At 47.5% G+C, this 23,940-nt stretch overlaps 2 protein-coding genes and 1 pseudogene across 2 annotated transcripts in view; 1 reads left to right on the forward strand and 2 right to left on the reverse strand.

The window, feature by feature from the left end:
- Positions 1-23,940, forward strand: part of LOC139274083 (zinc finger protein 850-like) — a 203,474-nt gene that overhangs the window by 170,315 nt on the left and 9,219 nt on the right. The gene's annotated exons all lie outside the window — the stretch shown is intronic.
- The window catches only part of LOC139273518 (zinc finger protein 664-like), a 221,311-nt gene that overhangs the window by 151,802 nt on the left and 45,569 nt on the right, over positions 1-23,940 (reverse strand). The gene's annotated exons all lie outside the window — the stretch shown is intronic.
- LOC139273553 (zinc finger protein 16-like) overlaps positions 1-23,940 on the reverse strand; it is a 45,851-nt pseudogene that overhangs the window by 14,426 nt on the left and 7,485 nt on the right.

The following is a 23,940-nucleotide window of genomic DNA, read 5'->3' on the forward strand; positions in this document are numbered from 1 at the left end:
TTTTCCCTTGGGGCCTGGGGCTTGGGGCTCGGGGCCTGGGGCCACACTCGATGCTTTTCCCCCAGAGTTTCTCTAACCCACTCCCTGGAGCTCGCTCACCTCCCGTGTTACCACCTGGTGCCGCTGCCCCACAGCGCACTCTCAGCTCACACTGCCCGGTGATTACTGCAGGTCTGGACCAACTCGCTGTGTAAAAATGTTTTTCTTATGTTGCCTTTGGACACAATACTCCAGTTGAGGCCGAACCAGTATTTTATACAGGTTCATCATAATATCCACACTTTTGTACGCTATCTTCTTCTTAAGCAGTCCCTCGGAGTCGAGGATGACTTGCTTCCACAGTAATGAGTTCTCAGGTGATTAATGAGTCTAATACAGTCTCTGTCACAGGTGGGGCAGATGGTGGTTGACGGGATGTTATTTGAAGGGACAGTTGGGTGGGGTACTTGGGTTGTTGTGTGCTCCTTCTGCTGTTTGGGCTTGGATTCCGCTAGCTCCAGGCGAAGAGACTCGAGGTGTTTGGCGCCTTCCCGGATGCTTCTCCTCCACTTTGAGTGGTCTTGGGCCAGGGATTCCCAGGTGTCTGTGGGATGTTGCACCTTTTCAAGGAGGCTTTGAGGGTGTCCTTGAAGTGTTTCCTCTGCCCACTTGGGGCTCATTTGCCATGTCAGAGCTCCGAGTAGAGTGCTTGTTTTTGGAGTCTCGTATCGAGCATGCAGATAATGTGACCTGTCCATCAGAGCTGATTGAGCATAGTCAATGCTTTGATGCTTGGGATGTTGGCCTGAGCGAGAACACTGACGTTGGTGCGTCTATCCTGCCAATAGATTTGCAGGATCTTGCGGAGGCAGCGTTGGTGATATTTCTCCACTGCTTTGAGGTGCCTGCTGCACATTGTCCATGTCTCTGAAGCATATAGGAGGGCGGGTATCACTACTGCTCTGTAGACCATGATCTCTGTGCCGGCACAGAAGTGCTTGTCTTCAAACACTCTCTTCCTCAGGTGACCGAAGGCTGCACTGGCACACTGAAGGCGGTGTTGGACTCATCATCGACGTCTGCCCTTGTTGACAGTAGGCTCCCGAGGTTTGGGAAATGGTTCACGTTGTTCAAGGCCTCATTGTGGATTTTGATAATCAGGGGACAGTACTGTGTGGCGGGGGCAGGTTGGGAGAGGACTTTTGTCTTATGGATGTTTAGTGTAAGGCCCATGCTCCCCTACCCTTCTGTGAAGGTATTGACGATGGTTTGGTGTTCGGCCTCCGAGTGTGCGCAGACGCAAGCATCGTCTGCATACTGTAATTCAATGACAAGAATCCTCCTCAATCGCCTTTTCCCTGTGGTTGAATAGCTCCTCCCAGAGTCGCAATGCAGATTCCACCCACTAAGGGGCACAATGGACATGATCTTCACAGCGAGTCAAATTAAAGAGAAATGCAGGGAACAATACCAACCTCTGTACATGGCCTTCTTTGACCTCACAAAGGCTTTCGACATTGTCAACCGTGAGGTATTATGGAGGTTCCTCCTCAAGTTCAGCTGCCCTCCAAGTTTGTCACCATCCTCTGCCTGCTCCATGATGACATGCAAGCTGTGATCCTGACCAACGGATCCACCACAGACCCAATCCATGTTCAGACCCAGGTCAAGAAAGGCTGTGTCATTGCACCAACGCTCTTCTCGTTCTTTCTTACTGCAGTGCTGCATCACACCCTCAGTAACCTCCCCACTGGAGTGGAGCTAGTTTACAGAACAAACGGGAAACTGTTCAACCTCCATCACCTTCAGTCCAGATCCAAGGTCGTCCCATCCTCTGTCATTATACTCTATACCTCTATTCTTGAAGCCCAAGATCCCGTAAGTTTCTTTAACTGCTTTCTCAACCCGCGCTGCCACCTTCAATGATTTGTGCACATATACCCCCAAGTCACTCTGTTTATGCACCCCTTTAAAATTGTACCCTTTCATTTATATTTCCTCTCCTAATTCTTCCTACCAAAATGTATCACTTTGAACTTTTCTGCGTTAAATTTCATCTGTCACGTGTCCGCCCATTTCACCAGCCTGTCTATGTCTTCCTGAAGTCTTTCACTATCCTCCTCACTGTTTACTATACTTCCAAGTTTTGAGTCATCTGCAAATTTGGATATTGTACCCTGCACACCCAAGTCTAAGTCATTAACATATATCAAGAAAAGCAGTGGTACCTAGCACCGACCCCTGGGAAACACCACTGCATACCTTCTACAGTCTGAAAAACAAGCTTTCCCCACTACTCTGTTTCCTGTCACTTAGCCAATTCCGTATCCATGCTGCCACTATCCCTTATATTCCATGGGCTTTAATTTTGCTCATATTGGTAACAGGTCCAGGATCACAAAATATAAAACCCAGTTGGTTAATCACTTTCAGCTACTGGACTTAGCGTGTGCCCCAACAGCATCTCTCTCTCTCCCCTTCGATGTGTGTGAATAGAGCATCACGCCTGCAAAGCTGATTTACATTTATATCCACTCAGCAAATGTATTTAACAAAAGCCTGTAGGCCGATGAGACACTGTTAAGATGCCAGTATGCTGCTCTTTTGCTCTGCATTTTGCCTGTAATGGAAACTAGCTGAACATTTCTCCCAGTATAACCTTTGCTGAAATGAAATGCGTGGCAAATGGAATATTGGCCTTTATTGCAAGGGGGATAAAAGTCGGGAAGTCTTGCTACAACTGTACAGGGCATTGGTGAGGCCACACCTGGAGTACAGGTGGAACCTCCCTTTTCCGGCACCCTTGGGACCTGGCCTGTGCCGAATGAGGGATTTTATCAGATGAGGGGAGGTAATCGGCCCGAGGGGTGGGAGGTCGCTCAAGGTCGGGGGGGGAGGAGGTTGCCCGAGGTCGGGCCCTGAAGTTTCAGTGGATCGAGTGGGCCCCGAGGTGTCGGTAGGACCAGCGGGCCCTGAGGAGTCAGCGGATCCAGCGGGCCCAGAGGTGTCGGTGGGACCAGCGGGCACCGAGGTGTCCGTGGGACCAGAGGGCCCCGAGGTGTCAGTGGGACCAGCAGGCCCCGAAGTGTCGGTGGGACTAGCAGGTCCCGAGGTGTCAGTGGGACCAGTGGGCCCTGAGCTGTCAGTGGGCTGAGAGGGCCCCAACGTGTCGGTGGGACCAGAGGGCCCTGAGGAGTCGGCGGATCCAGTGAGCCCCGAGGTGTCGGAGGGACCAGCGGGCCCCGAGGTGTCGGAGGGACCAGCGGGCCCCGGAGGTGTCAGTGGGACCAGCGGGCCTCGAGGTGTCAGTGGGACTAGCAGGTCCCGAGGTGTCAGTGGGACCAGCGGGCCCTGAGCTGTCAGTGGGCTGAGAGGGCCCCAACGTGTCGGTGGGACCAGAGGGCCCTGAGGAGTCGGCGGATCCAGTTGGGCCCCGAGGTGTCGGAGGGACCAGCGGGCCCCGGAGGTGTCAGTGGGACCAGCAGGCCCCGAAGTGTCGGTGGGACTAGCAGGTCCCGAGGTGTCAGTGGGACCAGCGGGCCCTGAGCTGTCAGTGGGCTGAGAGGGCCCCAACGTGTCGGTGGGACCAGAGGGCCCTGAGGAGTCGGCGGATCCAGTGGGCCCCGAGGTGTCGGAGGGACCAGTGGGCCCCGAGGTGTCGGAGGGACCAGCGGGCCCCGGAGGTGTCAGTGGGACCAGCGGGCCTGGAGGTGTCAGTGGGACCAGTGGGCCCCGGAGGTGTCAGTGGGACCAGCGTGCCCCGGTTGAGGGGCTTCTGTTACTGCTGATCACTTTCTTTCTAGTAAATGTTAATTTTCTGTTTAGGTGAATTATTTAATTAAATCATAAAGGAAAGGCATCATCGTTGTGCCTAAAAAGGGAATGGGAAACCTGGGGGGGGGGCGTTGGATTGGAGTTCTGTGCATGCATCACCCGGCGACCGGGAATTGTGCCGGACGAGGGTTGGTGCCGGATAAGGGAGTCCCAGATAAGGGAGGTTCAACCTGACTGTGTACAGTTTTGGTCTCCTTATTTCAGAAAGGATATACTTGAACTGGAAGCAGTTCAGAGAAGGTTCACGAGGTTGATTCCTGAGATGAAAGGGTTGCCTTATGAAGAGAGGTTAAGTAGGTTGGGCCTATTACCCATTGAAGTTTAGAAGACTGAGGGGTGATTTTATTGAAACATAAAATTCTGAGGGGGCTTGACAGGGTAGATGCAGAGAGGATGTTTCCCCTCATGGGGAAATCTAGAACTAGGGGGCATAGTTTCAGAATAAGGGGGCGGCCATTTAGAACTGAGATGTGGAGGAATTTTTTCACAGAGGGTTGTGAATCTGGAATTCTCTGCCCCAGAGAGCTGTGGAGGCTGGGTCATTGAATGTATTTAAGGTGGAGATATGGAGATTTTTGAACAATAAAGGTGTCGAGGATTATCAGGAGCAGGCAGGGAAGTTGAGTTGAGGCCATGATCTTGTGGAATGGTGGAGCAGGCTCGAGGGGCTAAATGCCCTACTCCTGTTCCTATTTCTTATGTTCTTATTTCTTTTAATCAGCCTCAGGCCCTTGTTCATGTCTGCTGTAATTGTATAGAAAGGGGACGGGGCTAGCAGAGCACACGTCCCATCTCTTTAAACACCCTTGGGTGGATATGATCTGGTCCTTAAACACGTCAAGATTAACCTACACAGGGAGTTTGCTGTCAATGAAGAGAGACGAGAAAGACCAAAGTGCCGTTTGCTCCTCTCAGTGTGGCCCTGAAGGACTGTGTCCAGGCTGAAGTTCTGTTCCCACCGCACAATCATCCCCCCCAGATTGTCCTTACTGAGCTCCAGCCAGGTGATGCTAAACACTCAGGTGGGAAAGACAAAAATCTACAGCAATGTGTTGAAAGTAACGCTGATTTATTTACCTGTATCCCAAATATTAAAGTCCAGTCCAGTTACTGGAGTATCAGCAGAAACAAACCCCAACAGGCAGAATGAACACGATTCAGTCCTGGATTTGATTAACAGCAGAATCCAACTCCTGCAGTCACTTGTGAACTCGCTGGTGTGTCAGCAGGCTGGATGACTGACACTCTCTGCCCACACTCAGCAGGTGAACTGCCTCCACCAGTGTAAGTGCGCTGGTGTACAGTAAGGTGGGATAAAAGCCCACCTGAAAGCACTAGTCAGTGTGAACACGTTGATGGCACATCAGTTCCCTGGAACTTTTATAGCACTTCCCACAATCCAGGCATTTAAAAGGCTTCTCATCAGTGTGAACTCGCTGGTGTCTCAGCAGGGTAGATGACCGAGTGAATCTCTTCCCACACTCTGAGCAGGCGAACAGCGTCTCTCTAGTGTGAATTTTCTGGTGTCTCGACAGGTCAGAGTATTGAATAACTCTGTCAGATCTCGATGTGATGTTTGATTTGAGCTTCCAGTGCACAAATCGCCCCCTTTTACTACCCTGTAAAATGAATTTCAAACAGGAAAAATGGAGTGTGAGAACCCACAAAAACATAAAGACACGGTGTGAAATTGAGCTGAAAGAATCTGGTCATTTGTGGGGTTTGCACTAGGAAAAAGTGACCATGATTGTCGTAAAACCCAACTGGTTCACTAATGTCCTACAGGGAAGGGAACCCACCTCCCTTGACCGTCCCACATGGGAAACTGTTGGTCCTACTGGACTCGGAAGTACTGTCCCCCGCCCCCCACCTGATGGAGCTAGGGCATATTCCACCATGCGGAGCACTCTGGGTATGGACATCCGCCATAATCATAGAATGGGACAGTGCAGAAGGTGGACACTTGAGCCATCTTGAGTGCAATCCAGATCACAACTCGCTGCGTAAAAAAGTTTCCTCATGTTGTCTCTAGTTCTTTTGCCAATCACCTTAAATCTGTGTCACCCGGTGACCAATCATTCTGCCAATGGAAACAGTTGCTCCTTATTTACTCTAGCAAAACTGGAAGAACTGCATTTGAAGTGGAGAGCCAGTGACACATTGTGTAACCAGGCGCAAACACTCCTGCACAGTCCAGACATCACTTGTTTCCCACTTGGCATGAAGTGAACATGTTAATTATAATTCATTTCATTTGATTTTAAATAGTTTTAATATATTCAATCATGTTTCTCTAATTGCATTTCCCATCTCAGTTTCAAAGCCTCATTTATTTTCTTCCTCTGAGCCCCATAATGTTGGCGAGTGGTGATTGATTGCCCTGGGAACCAACAGGGAAGAGGCCGGAGGGCCCAGGAAGCAGCATGTTCTGCAACCAATCGTGGAGCTTGAGGGGTGAAACCTGAGTCGGACAGTCACATGAGTCAGTGTGAACCCATTGAATAATTTATAGTTTAAAAACTAATGCAAGATTTCTTTTGTCAACCAAACAATTCAACATTTGTCACTATTTTGTTTCCCTGGTGTTTTTTTCAGGCTGTGTAACTGGTTAAAACTCTTTCTACAGGCAGTGGAGTTTCAGACACTTCAGTGCCAAGTGGACCAGGTGTTGAAAAGATCATTCACTTCCCTCTTTCCATGTCGCTGTGAGTTAAAGGTAGAGATTGATTTCCCCTCATTATGTATCTGTTTGAGGGCAAACAGTGACTGGGGCCGAACCCCAACATCACGCAGCACCTGTAGGAGTGAAATGGAAAAATATCAGAGCATGCATTGAATCTGGATTTCAAACAGAGAGGATGTGACGAGGAGAGAGTGCGTTGGACGGGGGACTTGCAGCTTAGGGACAAGAGATGAAAGAATGTTTCAGAGAAACTAGAACTGTGTGTTCAGAGTTTCTACCTTGTACTTAGTGATGACTTTAATAAAATATGAGGGCAGGTTGTCGAGACTAGGCTTGTATTCCCTTGAATATAGAAGATTAAAGGGTGATCTAATTGAGGTGTTTTATGATAGGGTAGATAAAGAAACTATTTCCTGTGGTGGGAGAGTCCAAAACAAGAGGTCATAACCTTAACATTAGAGCTAGGCCATTTAGTGGTGATGACAGGAAGCACTTTATCACGCAAGCTGGAACATGTCAGAGAGTAACCAAAGGTATGAGAACTGAAATAATCTAGAGATAGAAAGCAGGAAAGGCCCAAAAATGGAACAGTCTGTCATAGGACATCAGGTAGTTTCCTCTTATCTTGGAGACATCAAATACTGTTTGAAAGAAAGCTGATTTATTCGACAGATATCAAAATATTAAACTCCAGCCCGGTTACAGTGGTTATTAATAGCAGCAGAAACAAACCCCAACGGTCAGAATGAACATGGTTTAGTCCTGGATTAACAGCAGAATCGACCACTGCAATCATGTGTGAATTTGATGGCATCTCAGCAGGTGGGATGACTGAATGAACCTCTTCCCACACATGGAGCAGGTGAACGGCCTCTCCTGAGTGTGGACTCACTGGTGTGTCAACAGATCCTTTTTGCTTTTAAAACTCTTCAGTCAGAACATTTAAAAGGTCTCTTATTAGTGTGAACTTGCTGGTGTGTCCGCAGGTGGGATGACTGAGCGAATCCCTTCCCACACTCGGTGCAGGTAAATGGCCTCTCCCCAGTGTGAACTCGCTGGTGTATCAGCAGGTCGGATGACTGAGTGAATCCCTTCCCACACACAGTGCAGGTGAACGGTCTCTCCCCAGTGTGAACTCGCTGGTGTACCAGCAGGTGGCATGTACGACTGAATCTCTTCCCACACACGGAGCAGGTAAATGGTCTTTCTCCAGTGTGACTGCGCTGGTGTATCAGTACATCCATTTTGCTTTTAAAGCTCTTCGGACAGTCGGAACATTTAAAAGGTCTATTATCAGTGTGAACAAGTTGGTGTGAAGTGAGGTTGGTTAACTGGGTGAATCCCTTCCCACAATCAGAGCAGGTGAATGGCCTTTCCCCAGTGTGAACTCGCTGGTGTCTTAGCAGGTTGGATGAGTAAGTGAATTCCTTCCCACACTCAGAGCAGGTGAACGGCCTCTCCCTTGTGTGAATTTGTTGGTGTGCCAGCAGGTTGGATGACTGAGTGAATCCCTTCCCACAATCAGAGCAGGTAAACGGCCTCACCCCAGTGTGAATCTGCTGGTGTCTCAGAAGGACAGATGAGTAAGTGAATTCCTTACCACACTCAGAGCAGGTGAACGGCCTCTCCCCGGTGTGACTGTGTCGATGAATTTCCAGCTCAGACGGGGAAATGAATCCCTTCCCACAGTCCCCACATTCCCACGGTTTCTCCATGGTGCGGGTGTCCTTGTCTCTCTCCAGGTTGGGCGATCAGTTGAAGCCTCGTCCACACACAAAACACGTGTACGGTTTCTCCCCGCTGTGAATGGTGTGATGTTTTTTCAGGCTGTGTAACTGGTTAAAGCTCTTTCCACAGTCAGTGCACTGGAACACTCTCACTCGAGTGTGTGTGTCTCGGTGCTTTTCCAGTCAGTTGTTTGAAATCTTTTCCCACAGACAGAACAGACAAACATTCCTCCTTTCACATTCAAAGGCCGACGATATTCAGGTCCTGATGAATTGAGTGACTATCTGATCTTGACAAGATGTTTGGTTTGAGTTTCCTGTCTGCAAATCCTCCCCTTCTGATACCCTGTAAAAGGGGTTTACAAAAATCACCACTGACTACAGGTTAGAAATTCAGAACAGACAATTCTAGTTTTCATAGAATCATAGAAATTTACAGCACAGAAGGAGGCCATTTGGCCGATTGTCGGCCGCACGGACACAATCTTCCGTCAGCCTCCTCTGTTCCAGAAAAAATAACCCCAGCCTATCCAATCTCACCTCATAGCTAACAGTCCAGGCAACATTCTTGTAAATCTTCTCTGTACCCTCTCCAGTGCAATCACATCTTTTCTGTCATGTGGTGACCGTAGCCTAACTAGTGTTTTATACAGTTCAAGCATAACCTCCCTGCTCTTATATTCTATGCATCAGGTAATAAAGGCAAGTATCCCGAATGCCTTCTTAACCACCTCATCTACCTGGCCTGGTACTTTCAGGGATCTGTGGGCATGCACGCCAAGGTGCCTCTGTTCCTCTACACGTCTCAGTATCCTACCATTTAATGTGTATTCCCTTTCTTTGTTAGCCCTCCCCAAATGCATTACCTCACATTTCTGCAGAGTGAATTCCATTTGCCACTGACCAGTCCATTGATATCTTCGTGCAGTCTACAGCTTTCTTCTTCATCATCAATCACACGGTCAATTTTTGTATCATCTGCCAACTTCTTAATCGTACCCCCTATATTCTAGATCATTGATATATACCACAAAAAACAAGGGACCTAGTACTGAGCTCTGCAGAACCCCACTGGAAACAGCCTTCCAGTCACAAAAACACCCATCGACCATTACCCTTTGCTTCCTGCCTCAGCCAATTTTGGATCTAACTTGCCGCTTTGCATTGGATTCAATGGGCTTTTACTTTTGTGACCAGTCTGCTACGTGCGACCTTATCAAAAGCTTTGCTAAAATCTACATAGACTACATCAAATGCAATGCCTTCATCGACGCTCCTGGTTACCTCCTCGAAAAAATTCAATCAAGTTAGTCAGACATGACCTTCCCATAAAAGATCCGTGCTGAGTGTCCTTGATTAATCCGTGTCTTTCGAAATGAAGATTTATCCGGTCCTTCAGAAATTTTTCCAATAATTTTCCCACCACCGAGGTTAAGCTGACTGGTCTGTAATTACTCGGTCTATCCTTTTCTCTCTTTTTAATCAATGGTACCACATTAGCAGTCCTCCTGTCCTCCGGCACCACACCTGTAGCCAGAGAGGATTGGAAACTGATGGCCAGAGCCTCTGATATTTCCTCTCTTGCTTCTCTTAACATCCTGGATATATGTCATCCGGGCCTGGGGATTTATCCACTTTCAAAGATGCTAAACCCATTAATACTTCCTCTCATTATGTTTATTTCATCTAATATTCCACACTCATCGTCCCCGATTGCAATGTCTGCTTCGTTCCTCTCTTTTGTGAAAACAGACACAAAGTATTCATTTTGAACCATACCCACATCTTCCACCTCCATACACGTTTGCTTTCAGGTCCCTAATAGGCGCTACTCTTTCTTTAGCTAACCTCTTGCTCTTAATATATTTATAAAACATCTTTGGATTTTCATTGATTTTACTTGCCTATATTTTTTCATGTCCTCTCTTTGCTTTCCTAATTTCCTTTTTAATTTCACCCCTGCACTTTCTATACTCCTCTCGGGGTTCTGCAGTATTGTGCGCTCGGTATCTGTCATAAGGTTGTCTTGATTTCTTTATCCTACCCTGTATGCCCCTTATATTTGAGTGTGACTTACCCAAGTCTGAAACTAGAGTCTTAAACTTAAATAAAGCCAATTACATAGGTTTGAAGGGCAAGTTGGCTGAGGTAGATTGGAAAAATAAATTAAAAGGTATAGCAGTTGATAAGCAGTGGCTAGTATTTAAAGATATAATTCTCAACAAAAATACATTCCATCGAGAAACAAAAGTCCACAGGAAAAGTGATCCATCTGTGGCTAACTAAAGAAGTTAAATATAGCATTGGATTGAAAGAAGCTTATATTGTTGTAAAGAATAGTAGTAAGCCTGAGGATTGCGAGTTTCAGAAATCAGCAAAGGATGACCAAAACATTGATAAAAAGGGAAACAAGAGAAAACTGGTCAGAAATATAAAAACAGATTGTAAGAGCTTCTTCAAGTATGCAAAAGTAGAATAGAAAAAATAAACGTTGGTCTCTTAGAGGCTGAGACAGGAGAACTTTTATTTATTTTTGTATTTGTTCACGGGAGGTGGGTGTTACTGGCAAGGCCAGCATTTATTGCCCACCCCTAATTGCCCTTGAGAAGATGGTGGTGAGCTACCATCTTGAGCCACTGCAGTCCGTGTGTTGATGGAACTTCCACATTATTAATTATTATGGGGAATAAGGAAATGACAGAAACATTAAACAAATATTTTGTATCAGTAGAAGACGTATAAAACATACCTACAATGTTGGGGAACCTAGGGTCTAATGAGGGTGAGGAATGAGACTAAAAGCTGACAAATCACTGGACCGGACGGCCTACATCTTCGGGTTCTAAAAGACATGGCTGCAGAGATAGTCGATGCATTGGTTTTGATCTTCCAAAATTCCTTAGTTCCTAGAACGATCCCCGCTATTCAAGTGGGGTGCTATAAGGATCATTGCTGGGGCCTCAGCTATTTAATGATCTAGATGAAGGGACCGAGTGTAATTTAACTTAGTTTTCTGATGATACAAAACTAGATGGAACAGTAAGCTGTGAGGAGCACAAGAGTCTGCAAAGAGATATATAGATAGACGATGTGAGTGGGCAGTAAGGTGGCAAATGGAGTATAATGTAGGGAAATGTGAGATTGTTCACTTTGGTAAGACGACTAGAATAACTGAATATCTTTTAAATGGTGAGAAACTTTTAAATGTTGGTGTTCAGAGAGATTTGGGTGTCCTCGTGCAAGAAACACTGCAAGCTAGCATGCAGGTACAGCAAGCAATAAAGAAGGCAAATGGCACATTGTCCTTTATTGCAAGGGGTGGAGTATAAGAGTAAGGAAGTCTTGCTACAAATGTACAGGGTCTTGGTGAGTCCACACCTAGCGCACTGTGCACAGTTTTGGTCTCCTTATCTAAGGAAGGATATACTTGCCTTGGAGACGGTGCAACAAAGGTACACGATTAATTCCTGGGATGAGAGGGCTGTCTTATGATGAGAGATTGTGTAGAATGGGCCCATACTCTCTGGAGTTTAGAAGAATGAGAGGTGATCTCATTGAAACATACAAGATTCTGAAGAGGATTGACAGGGTAGATGCTGAGAGGTTGATTCCCCTGGATGGAACTAGGGGGCACAGTCTCAGGATAAGGGGTAGGCCATTTAAGACAGAGATGAGAAGGCATTTCTTCACTCAGTGGGTTGTAAATCTTTGGAATTCTCTGCCCCAGAGGGCTGTGGATGCCGAGTCTCTGAATATATTCAAGGCTCAGATATATAGATTTTTGGACTCATAGAAATGTAGAAAATAGGAACAGTAGTAGGCCATTCGGCCCTTCGAGTCTGCACTGCCATTTAATATGATCATGGCTGATCCTCTATCTCAATACCATATCCCCGCTTTTTCCCCATAATCTTTGATGCCTTTGGTTTCTAGAAATCTATAGGTTCACCACCCTCTGAGTGAAAAAATGTCTCCTCGTCTCAGTCCTAAATTTCCTACCTCGTATCCTGAGACTGTGACCCATTGTTCTCGACTTCCCAGCCATGGGAAACATCCTCCCCGCATCCAGTTTATCTAACGCAGTCAAAATTTTATACGTTTCAATGAAATCCCCTCTCGTTCTTCTCAACTCTAGTGAATACAGGCCAGTCGACCCAATCTCTCCTCATATGACAGTCCTGCCATCCCAGGAATCAGTCTGGTGAACCTTCGCTGCACTCTAGGGGAATCAAAGGATATAGAGATCAGGCAGGAAAGTGGTGTTGAGATTGATGTTCTTACTGAATGCGGAGCAGGCTCGAGGGGCTGTATGGCCTACTCCTGCTCCTATTTGTTATGTTGACATCCAAGGGGCTCTAGATTTATTAGTCCCACCTTTTTTTCTTAACGGAACATACTTGCTCTGAACCCTCACTATCTCCTCCTTGAATGCCTCCCACTGCTCTGACACTGATTTACCTTCAAATTGCTGTTTCCAGTCCACTTTGGCTAAGTCACATCTCAGCTTAGTAAAATTAACTTTTCCTGAATTGAAAACTTTTATTTCTGGTCTATCTTTGTCCTTTTCCATAACTACTTTAAATCTAACTGAATTATGATCACCAGCACCAAAAATGCTCTTCCACCTGCCCAAACTTAATTCCTTAAAACTAAATCCAGAACCGCCCCGCTCTTGTTGGGCTTGCTACGTCCTGGCTAAAAAAGTTCTCCTGAGTGCATTTTAAGAATTCTGCTCCCTCTATACCTTTCACACTACTTCTATCTCAGTTAATGTTAGGGTAGTTGAAATCCCCTAGTATTACTGGCCTAACATTTTTGCGCTTAGCTCTTCTATCTCCCTCTGACTGTTTGGGGGTCTATAGTACAACCCCAGCAGTGTGATTGCCCATTTTTTGTTCCTCAGTTCATCCCATTTGGCCTCATTTGATGACCTCTCTAACATATCATCCCTCCTCACAGCTGTAATTGTTTTTTTAATTAATATTGCGACCCCCCACCTCCTTTTTTTATCCTTCTCTCTATCTCGTCTTAAAACGCTGTAACCAGGAATGTTGAGCTGCCATTCCTGCAGTTCTTTTAGCCATGTCTCACTAATAGCTACAATATCATACTCACACATGTCCATCAGTGCCCTCATCTCATTTGCCATCATTTCCTAGACTCCATGCACTGGCATTGAAGTGTTTCTGAAGAGGGCTGTCTTATGATTAGAGAGTGTGTAGAATGGGCCTATACACTCTGGAGTTGAGAAGAATGAGAGGTGATCGCACCGAAACACACCGGCACTGGCATTTAGCACTGCCAAACTCCCTTGTTGTCTATTTTCTCGCCTTTGTTTCCTTTGCCTTCCAAACATTAGCAAAACCCCCGGTGAGGATATCGGTCCCGGTCCTGTTGAGGGGCAACCCGCCCGACATGTACAGGTCCCACCTCCTCCAGAAATAGTCCCAAAGTCTCAGGAATCTAAAGGCTTCCCGCCTGCACTATCTCTCCAGCTGTGCATTCATCTGTTCTATCTTCCTATTTCTGTACTCACTAGTACGTGGCACCAGGAGTAATCAAGAGATTATGGGCCCAAGTTTCCACAAGAAAAAGACGGGCGCCCCTCTGAGCTGGGCGCCCGTTTTTCGCGCCTAAAACGGCGCCTAAAAAAATCCTCGGTATTCTCCATCTACCTGCAGGTCCTCTGGCCCTCGGCGCAGCCAGCACGAGTTATGGGGGGGGCGGAGCCAGGTCCCTGCGCTGAAAACAGTGCCGGGACCTCTGCACATGTGCGCTACAGTGGGCACACAAGTGCAGTAGCTCCAGGTGCCGAACTGTGTGGGAGGGGCCCGAAGCACGCAGCCCCTAGCCCTGGCTGAATGGCCTCACTGAGGCTGCGTGAATAAGGCTCCTCCCACGGCCATCTCCTACTACCCCCCCCGATCCGACACCCGCTCCCCCAACCCCCCGACTGACCCAACCCGCGCTCCTGTTCCCGCTCCCCCCCACCCCGACTGGACCCAACCTGACCCGCACTCCCGTTCCCCCCCACACTGGGACCGACTCCCGCTCCCGGACTGGATCCGATCCGACCTGACCTCCCCCCCTCCCTCCCTTTCTCCCTCCCTCTCTTCCTTCCCCCCCCCTCCCTCTCTCCCTCCCCCCCCCCCTCTCTCCCTCTCTCCCTCCATACCCCTCTCTCTCCCTCTCCCGCTCAGCGGCACAAACGGCTTTCTTCCCCCCCCTCCTCCTCCCGCTCAGCGGCATGAACAGCTTTCTTCCCCCCCCCCCACTCCTCCTCCCGCTCAGCAACACGAACGGCTTTCTACCCCCCCCACCCCCTCCCGCTTGGCGGCACGAACGGTTGCAGAATTCTCCCTGGCTGAAGCACTTTCACACAGGTAGGAAGATGGTTTATTTAATCTTTTCTTGGCTTATAAATGTTTATTCAGGTTGGATTTATTTGTATAATATTTGTAGAAGTATAAATAAGGATTTATTGTAGAATTTAATGAGTTCCCTTCCCCCCCCACCTCGTTCTGGGCGCCTAATTTGTAACCTTCGCCTGATTTTTTAATATGTAGAACAGGTTTTTCAGTTCTACAAAAATCTTCACTGGCTCCATTCTACTTTAGTTTGGAGTACGTTTTCACTGTGGAAACTTTGAAATCAGGCGTCAGTGGCCGGACACGCCCCCTTTTGAAAAAAACATTCTGTTCCAAAGTAGAACTGTTCTACCTGACTAGAACTGCAGAAAAAAAAATGTGGAGAATTGCGATTTCTAAGATAGTCCGTTCTCCACCAGTTGCTCCTAAAAATCAGGCGCAAATCATGTGGAAACTTGGGCCCTATGACCTTTGAGGTCGTGCTTTTAATCGCTTTCCTAGCTCCCTAAAATCTGCCGGCAGCTGAGCAACCCGTGGTACCGTGGACTTGGCATTGGTTGCACTCCCCAGAGCAAACATCGGGCTCACCAGTATCCGGAACTGAAAACCGGTTAGCGAGTCAGGGGACTCCTGCCCCACCTGCCTGGTCCTTCTTGTCTGTCTGGCGGTCACCCATTCCCTCCTATACCTGCACTCACTTAAGCTGCAGGGTGAACACCCTCTGAAACATGCTATCTACAAAGTTCTCAGTCTCGCGGATGCACTGTGGTGAGGGTTTCTGAACCTTCCACCCTTCCAGGCAGTGAGTTCCAGACCCCCACCACCTTCTGGGTGAAGTAATTTCCCCTCAAATCGCTTCTAAACCTCCCCCACAATTACTTTAACCCTATACACCCTAGTGGTTGACCCCTGTGCTGAGGGAAACAGGTCCTTCCTATCCGCTCTATCTAGGCCCCTCAAAATTTTATAGACCTCATTAAGGTCTCCCCACATACTCCCCTGTTTCAAAGAAAACAAACCCATCCTAATTAAGAGGGTTGGTGGGCAGGAGGAGGTTGCAGAGATAGGGAGGGGCGAGATCCTGTAGAGATTTGAACAAGAGGATGACAATTTTAAAGGTTAATGCCACCAGCTATCTCGCCCAGCACAGAATGTGACTCAATACCAACAGGAAGGATGTTACTTTAACTACTATGAATGAATAATGAGAGGAAATCAATCACTGTACTTTTAACTAACAGCAAAGTGGAAAGAGGGAATTGAATGACCTTTAAACACCTAATCCACTTGGCACTGAAGTACCTGAAACTTATAATAGGAACTCCAGGGACCCAAAATACTGACAAATGTTAAACTGTTTTGTTGAGAAAAGAAATTGTGATCTAACTTTTAAAAGATAAATTGTTTAACAGGGGTTCACACTGACTCACCTGACTGGCTGACTCAGGATCCAACCCTCAAGCACCGCGATTGGTTGCAGAACACGCTGCTCCCTGGGCCCTCTGACCTCTCTTCCTGTTGGTTCCCAGGGCAATCAATCACCACTCACCAACATTACGCTGCCAGATTAAGTTGAGAAGCTCGGAGGAAGAAATAAAATGAGGCCGTGAACCTGAGTAAAGAAATAAAATTGGAGAAGCATGATTAAATGAACGAGAAGAGGCAAAATAAACGAAAGAGTACAATCCTAAAGGGGGTGCATGAACAGTGAGATCTGCGGGTATATGTGCACAAATCTCTGAAGGTGACAGGACTGGTTGAGAAATCAGTTAATAAAGCTTACGGGATCCTGGACATCATAGAGTACAAAAGCAAGGAGGTTATGATGAACCTTTATAAAATACTGGTTCGACCTCAACTGGGGTATTGTGTCCAATTCTGGGCACCGCACAATAGGATGTGAAGGCCTTAGAGGGTGCGGAAAAGATTTACAAGAATGATTCATGAGATGAGGGATTTCAGTTACGTGGGTCGACTAAAGAAACTGGAGTTGTTCTCCTTGGAGCAGAAAAAGTTAAGAGGTGATTAGATAGAGGTATTCAAAATCATGAGGGTCTGGACAGGGTAGAGAGAGAAGCTGAGGAGACAGCAGAGAGCAAAATTCACCAGAACCCCCCCCCCCCCCCACTCTCCCTGTATTTGGGCTCATTTGAAAGGAAATTTAATTTGGGACTATCTACCGAAAAGTTTGGAACTCCAAAGTGCTTATGGAAGAAACTACAAACTTTAATAGAATTATGAACTTTTACAAGACAAATTCAAGCCTGTGGGCGGACCTAGGGAACTAAAGAAGTCCACTTGATTATTGGGACTGTCTGGGTGTGAGGACTGGGTTAACCTGTCTGGAAGAATGAGTATTTGGAAATCTTCCTCCACAAGAGACATTACCATCACAGTATCACCCAGAGATAGCTCCCCATCAACATGGGTCTGGACAAACCACTTTCAGCAGAAACATCACAAAGAGGCCCAATCCAGCCTGTATGCGAAAGACTAAGCACAAAAGGACATTGCAATTACCAAACTAATATTTCCATCAGGAAACAGTTTTTCGAAGATCAACCCACCCAAGACATTATCAACTTTAACGAGCCTGACAAAATATTACAAAGAAGAACCAAGCCCGCCAAAATTATACAAAGGATTGTGAAGAGATTTGGTGGCAAGATTAGAACACTGAAATCGTATAACTGGCCACTGTTTTCAACCGATGTTGGTGCGGGAGAGGGGTGGTCGCTACTACCTCATCAAGACAAGGAGCGAAACCAACATGACAGTTGTAAAACTAACTTCTCCAGCCTCGAAGGCTTGAAGTCCTGAAGGAAGGAAGAACATCACCATCTACCATTAACTATCAAAAGGATTGGTAAGCATAAGTCCCTGCCCTGGAGTCTAACCAAGCTAGAATTAGGTATTGGGAGGTGGGAGGTATAATTTTATTGCAACCCCCTTTGAATGTGGAGTGTAAGGTACTTTATTAGAGTGATTATAAGTTTGACCTTGTACCTTTCCTTGTATTGTTCTTTATTAGAGTGATTGTAAGTTTGGCTGTGTATTTTCTTACTAGAGTAATAAGCCTGTATTACCTGGACTGTAATAAAACCAACATTCTTTGCATCAAACCAGTGTCCCCTGCACTTTTGTCACACCCCCAAATAAATCCAGAGTACAGAACCCAAGAGAGAGGGAGCGATTCGAAACTGCTCAAGTTGGTCAGAAGGGAACCTGACCCCCTCATAGAGACCACAACACACCCCAAACACCGCCACCCCCCACCCTTAGTGGCAAATGAACCAAAGACGATGCAAGAAAAAACTTTTCTACACAGCGAGTGGCTAGGATCTGGAATGCACGGCCTGAAAGGGTGGTGGAGGCAGACTCAATCACAACTTCCAAAAGGGAATTGGATAAGTATCTGAAAGAAAAACATTTGCAAAGATCGGGGGAAAGGGTGAGAGTGTGGGACGAGCTGGGAGCCGGCACGGGCTCGACGGGCTAAATGGGCTTCTTCCATTCTCTGATTGTGTGAGCAGAACCTGTTTAAAGGGGCAGGGTCACTGTGCCTGTTTAAAGAGGCAGGGTCACTGTGCCTGTTTAAAGGGGCTGGGGCTTCTCTTCTGAGGCAGTCCCTCAGAGTCGAGGATGACTTGCTTCCACATTAAAAATGAGTTCCCAGGTGACTGAAGAGTCCAATGCGGGACTTACAGTCTCTGTCACAGGTGGGAACAGATGGTGTTTGAAGGAACGGGTGTCACTGTCGACTCTTGGCTTCAGCTTGCTCCCGGCGAAGAGACTCGAGGTGCTCAGCGTCTTCCCGGATGCCTTTCCTCCACTTAGGGCGGTCTTGGGCCAGGGATTCCCAGGTGTCGGTGGGGGATGTTGCACTTCTTCTGCATCGGCACACATTCAGAGACTGAACTCCAAGTCATAGTCAACATCTTCACTGAGGCCTACGAAAGCATAGGCCTGACACGAAACATCCGTAAGACAAAGGTCCTCCACCAACGTGACCCCACCACACAGCACTGCCCCTCCCCGCCCCCCCCAGTCATCAAAATCTATGGTGCGGCCCTGGACAACATGGACCACTTACTTTCCATACCTCGGGAGCCTATTAGAAGCAAGGGCAGACACCGACAACGAGATTCAACACCGCCTTCAGTGCGCCAGCGCAGCCTTCGAGTGCCTGAGGAAAAGAGTGTTCGAAGATCATGCCCTCAAATCTGCCACCAAGCTCATGATCTACAGGGCCATAGTGATACCTGCCCTCCTGTATGGCTGAGACGTGGACCGTATTCAGTAGACATCTCAAATCGCTGGAGAATTACCACCAACGATGTCTCCGCAAGATCCTACAAATCCCCTGGAAGGACAGACACACCAACGTTAGCGTCCTCGATCAGGCCAACATCTTCAGCATCGAAGCACTGACCACACTCGACCAGCTCTGCTGCGTGGGCCACATCGTTCACATGCCTGACACAAGACTCCCAAAGCAAGCGCTCTACTCAGAACTCCTACATGGCAAGCGAGCCTCAGGTGGGCAGAGGAAGCAATTCAGTAACACCCTCAAAGCCTCCGTGATAAAATGGAACATCCCCACCGACACCTGGGAGTCTCTGGCCAAAGACCATCCTAAGTGGAAGAAGTGCATCCGGGAGGGTGCTGAACACCTCGAGTCTCGTCGCCGAGAGCATGCAGAAAACAAACTCGGGCAACGGAAAGAACGTGCGGCAAACCAGTCCCACCCACCCATTCCTTCAACGACTGTCTGTCCCACCTGTGACAGAGACTGTAATACCCATATTAGACTGTTCAGTCATCTAAGAACTCACTTTTAGAGTGGAAGCAAGTCTTCCTCGATTTTGAGGGACTGCCTATGATGATGATGATGCACTTGTTCAAGGTGGCTTTGAGGGTGTCACTTCCTGTTTAAAGAGGCAGTGTCTCTGAGACTCACAAAGGTGCAGTGTCCCTGTTTAAATGGGCAGTGTCTCTGTACATGTTTAAAGGGGAAGTGTATCTGCATTTGTTTAAATTTGCAGTGTCCCTGTGCCTGTTTAAAGAGAGAGGGGGTGAAATTTTGCTACTTTGTATCTCCCATTAACACTCCCAGCTGACGATAATGGGTGCAAATGAGTTTGCGACTGGGCGCGGTGAGAACAGCGCTTTCCGCTAAATTTGCCGGGAGTTTTGCAGCGACGGTAAGACGTTGCATCCCGCTCTGCTGTGCTCCGTGATGCTGACGTCATCACCATGAACAGCACCCCGGACCAAAAATTGTCCCTCGCCCCTGGGTCCTGTGCCTGGCACTGATGATGATAGCAGTCGGGCTTCAGTCGGATGTCGGCTGGTGGAGCGCTACTTACAGACCCCAGCATCTGGTTTACTTTTAGTTGGCCAATAATGCTTCTTTCTTAGTTTCACATAGTTTCTGTGCCTGTTTAAAGGGAGAGAGTCTCTGTGCCCATTTAAAGGGACAGTTTCTTTGGATTCTCTTATTACTTCAAACCGGTATGCCCCGCTTTGTGATTTGGAGAACACGACAGGCAGTGAGGTCAGCACCAGTGATACTGAACCTCAATCCTAATATCAGCATCTTGGAAAAGGTAAGAGGAAGGCTGAAAAGTCCAAGAGGACATTGTTTGAACAGCCAGAGCAAGAGCAAGAGGCAATGGGCAATCCTCATTGGGGACTCCACCATCAGGCACACAGGCAGCAGCCTATGTAGAGGTAAGGCTCTGTCAAGAGCAGTCTTCTGTTTTCCAGAGACCAAGGTAACTGATCTCCAGCACCGTGTGGAAGAACTAATGAAAGGTGAGTGCCAAGATATTTAGTAGGTTTACATATTGGAACTAATGATATCATGGATAGAAGTCCATTTGTGATGCAGGATTCCTACAAAAGTCTCATAAATGTCCTTCAGCAAAGGGATGCAAGGGTAGTAGTCTCCGGGCTGAGGGGGGGAAAGGGGTACTGAGGTGAATGATCAGCCATGATCTTATTGAATGGTGGTGCAGGCTCGAAGGGCCGAATGGCCTACTCCTGCACTTATTTTCTATGTTTCTACGTTACCAGTCATGTCCCGATCGATGGAGAGAAATAGCCAAAACCTTGGGATTCAACATCTGGTTTCAGGACCTCTGCAAAAAGAAGCAGCTTCACTTCATCAATAATTGGGAGGTTTTCGCTGGACGAGGCAAGTTGTTTAGGAGAGACAACCTCCATCTTAACTTCTTGGGAGCTAAAAGGTTGGCAGAGGGTGCTGAATTATCCCAGAGTTCAGCAAGGGGATAGTGTAGATAAGTTCAAAGTTAGCCTTATTGCACGTGATAATTACATAGAAGCAAAGCATGAAGTTAAACCAGTTAGGAAGCAAGCAAGAATTAATAACTAAGAAATAGATGGGAGACCTTTAAATTGCCTTTATGTAAATGCAAGGAGTGTTGGAAGCAAATTGTTAGAATTGTAATCCTGTGCTGTGTTGGAGAATTTAGACGTATTGTGTATTTCTGAGACATGACTATATGACAATGATGGCAGACATTCACCTAAAGGTCTACAATGGTTTGAGAAAGGATAGTGTAGATCAAAGGGAAGCTGGGGTTGCTATTTCAATCAGTGAGAATCGAACAGCTAGAGAGACTTGATATTGCCTCATTAGGCACAGCTGAAGTGATCTGGGTTCAAGTGGACCAAGCTGACGGGCAGGGATTAATTATCGGTAATTGCCTGTATTTTTAATTGCTCACTGCACTCTGGAATGGTTCCTACAGATTGGAAGGAGACTAATGTATTCCCCATTTTTAAAAAAGGTGACAATGCAGACCCGGGTAGCTATAGGCCCATCAGTTTGACATCAGTAATAGGTAAAACTCCGGACCCCATGAAGTCTCATGGCTTCAGGTCAAGCATGGATAAGGAAATATCCTGCTGATTACCACCTACCGCCCTCCCTCAGCTGATGAATCGGTACTCCTCCATGTTGAACACCACGTGGAAGAGGCACTGAGAGCAGCAAGGACACAGAATGTACTCTGGGTGGGGGACTTCAATGTCCATCATCGAGTGGCTCGGTAGCACCACTGCTGACCGAGTCCTGAAGGACATAACTGCTCGACTGGGCCTGCAGCAGATGGTGAGAACCAACTCGAGAGGAAAAACCTACTTGATGTCGTCCTTACCAATCTACTTGTTGCAGATGCATCTGTCCATGACAGCACTGGTAGCAGCGACCACTGCAGAGTCATTGTGGAGATGAAGTCCCGTCTTGATACGGAGGACACCCTCCATTGTGTTGTGTGGCACTACCACCGTGCTAAATGGGATAGATGCAAAACATATCTAGCAGTTCAAAACTGGGCATCCATGAGGCGCTGTGGGCCATCAGCAGCAGCAGAATTGTATTCCATCACAATCTGTAACCTCAAGGCCCGGCATATCCCTCACTCTACCATTACTATAAAGCCTGGGGACCAACCCTGGTTCAATGAAGAGTGTAGAAGAGCATGCCAGGAACAGCACCAGGCACACCTGAAAATAAGGTGCCAACCTGGGGAAGCTGCAACACAGGACTACATGCATGCTAAAAAGCAGAAGCAGCATACTATAGACAAGGCTAAGCAATCCCATAACCATCGGATCAGATAAAAGCTCTAATCCTGCCACATCCAGTCGTGAATGGTGGTGGTCCATTAAACAGTTAACGGGAGGAGGAGGCTCCATGAATATCCCCATCCTCAATGATGGCGGAGCCTAGCAAATAAGTGCAAAAGAAAAAAGGCTGAAGTGTTTACAACCATCTTCAGCCAGAAGTGTCAAGTGATCCATATCGGCTTCCTCCTGAGGTCCCCACCATCACAGAAGCCAGTCTTCAGCCAATTCGATTCACCACGATATCAAGAAACGGCTGAATGCACTGATACAGCAAAGGTTATGGGCCCCGACAACATCCCGGCTGTTGTGTTGAAGACGTGCTCCAGAACGAGCTGCAACTCTAGCCAAGCTGTTCCAGTACAGCTACAACACTGGCATTTACCCAACATATAGAAAACTGCTCAGGTATGTCTGGTCCACAAAAAGGACGAATCCAATCCAGCCAATTACCGCCCCCATCAGTTTACTCTCAATCATCAGCAAAGTGATGGAAGGTGTCAACAGTTCTATCAAGCAGCACTTACTCAGCAACAACCTGCTCACTGATACTCAGTTTGGGTTCTGCCAAGACCACTCAGTTCCAGACCTCATTACAGCCTTGGTCCAAACATGGACAAAAGAGCTGAATTCCAAAGGTGAGGTGAGAGTGACTGCCCTCGACATCAAGGCATTTGACCGAGTGTGGCATCAAGGAGCCCTAGTAAAACTGAAGTCAATGGGAATCAGGGGAAACATTTTCCACTGGCTGGAGTCATACCTAGTACGAAGAAAGATGGTTGTGGTGGTTGGAGGTCAATCATCACAGCCCCAGGACATCGCTGCAGGAGTTCCTCAGGGCAGTGTCCTAGGCCCAACCATCATCAGTTGTTTCATCAATGACCTTCCTTCCATCATAAGGTCAGAAGTGGGGATGTTTGCTGATGACTGCAGAGTGTTCAGTTCCATTCGCAACTCCTCAGATAATGGAGCAGTCCATGCCCGCATACAGCAAGACCTGGACAACATTCAGGTTTGGGCTGATATGTGGCAAATAAAATTTGTGCCACACAAGTGCCAGGCAATGACTATCTCCAACAAGCGAGAGTCTAACCACCGCCCCTTAACATTCAATGGCATTACCCTCGCCGAATCCTCTACCATTAACATCCTGGGGGTCACCATTGACCAGAAACTTAACTGGATCAGCCACATAAATACTGTGACAACAAGAGCAGGTCAGAGGCTGAGTATTCTGCAGTGAGTGTCTCACCTCCTGACTCCCCAAAGCCTCTCCATCATCTACAAGGCATAAGTCAGGAGTGTGATGGAATTCTCTCCACTTGCCTGGATGAATGAAGCTCAACACCATCCAGGACAAAGCAGCCCGCTTGATTGACACCCCATCCACCACTTTAAACATCCACTCCCTCCACCACCGGCGCAACGTGGCTGCAGTGTGTACCATCTACAAGATACACTGCAGCAACTCGCCAAGGCTTCTTCAGCAGCACCTCCCAAACCCGCGAACTCTACCACCTAGAAGGACAAGGGCAGCAAGCACGTGGGAACACCACCACCTCCACGTTCCCCTCCAAGTCATACACCATCCTGATTTGGAAGTATATTGCCATTCCTTGATTGTTGCTGGGTCAAATTCCTGGAACTCCCTCCCTAACAGCACTGTGGGAGTACCTTCACCACACGGACTGCAGCG

This window comes from Pristiophorus japonicus, chromosome 9, assembly GCF_044704955.1.
Source record: "Pristiophorus japonicus isolate sPriJap1 chromosome 9, sPriJap1.hap1, whole genome shotgun sequence".
In the NCBI taxonomy this organism is placed as follows: Eukaryota; Metazoa; Chordata; class Chondrichthyes; family Pristiophoridae; genus Pristiophorus; species Pristiophorus japonicus.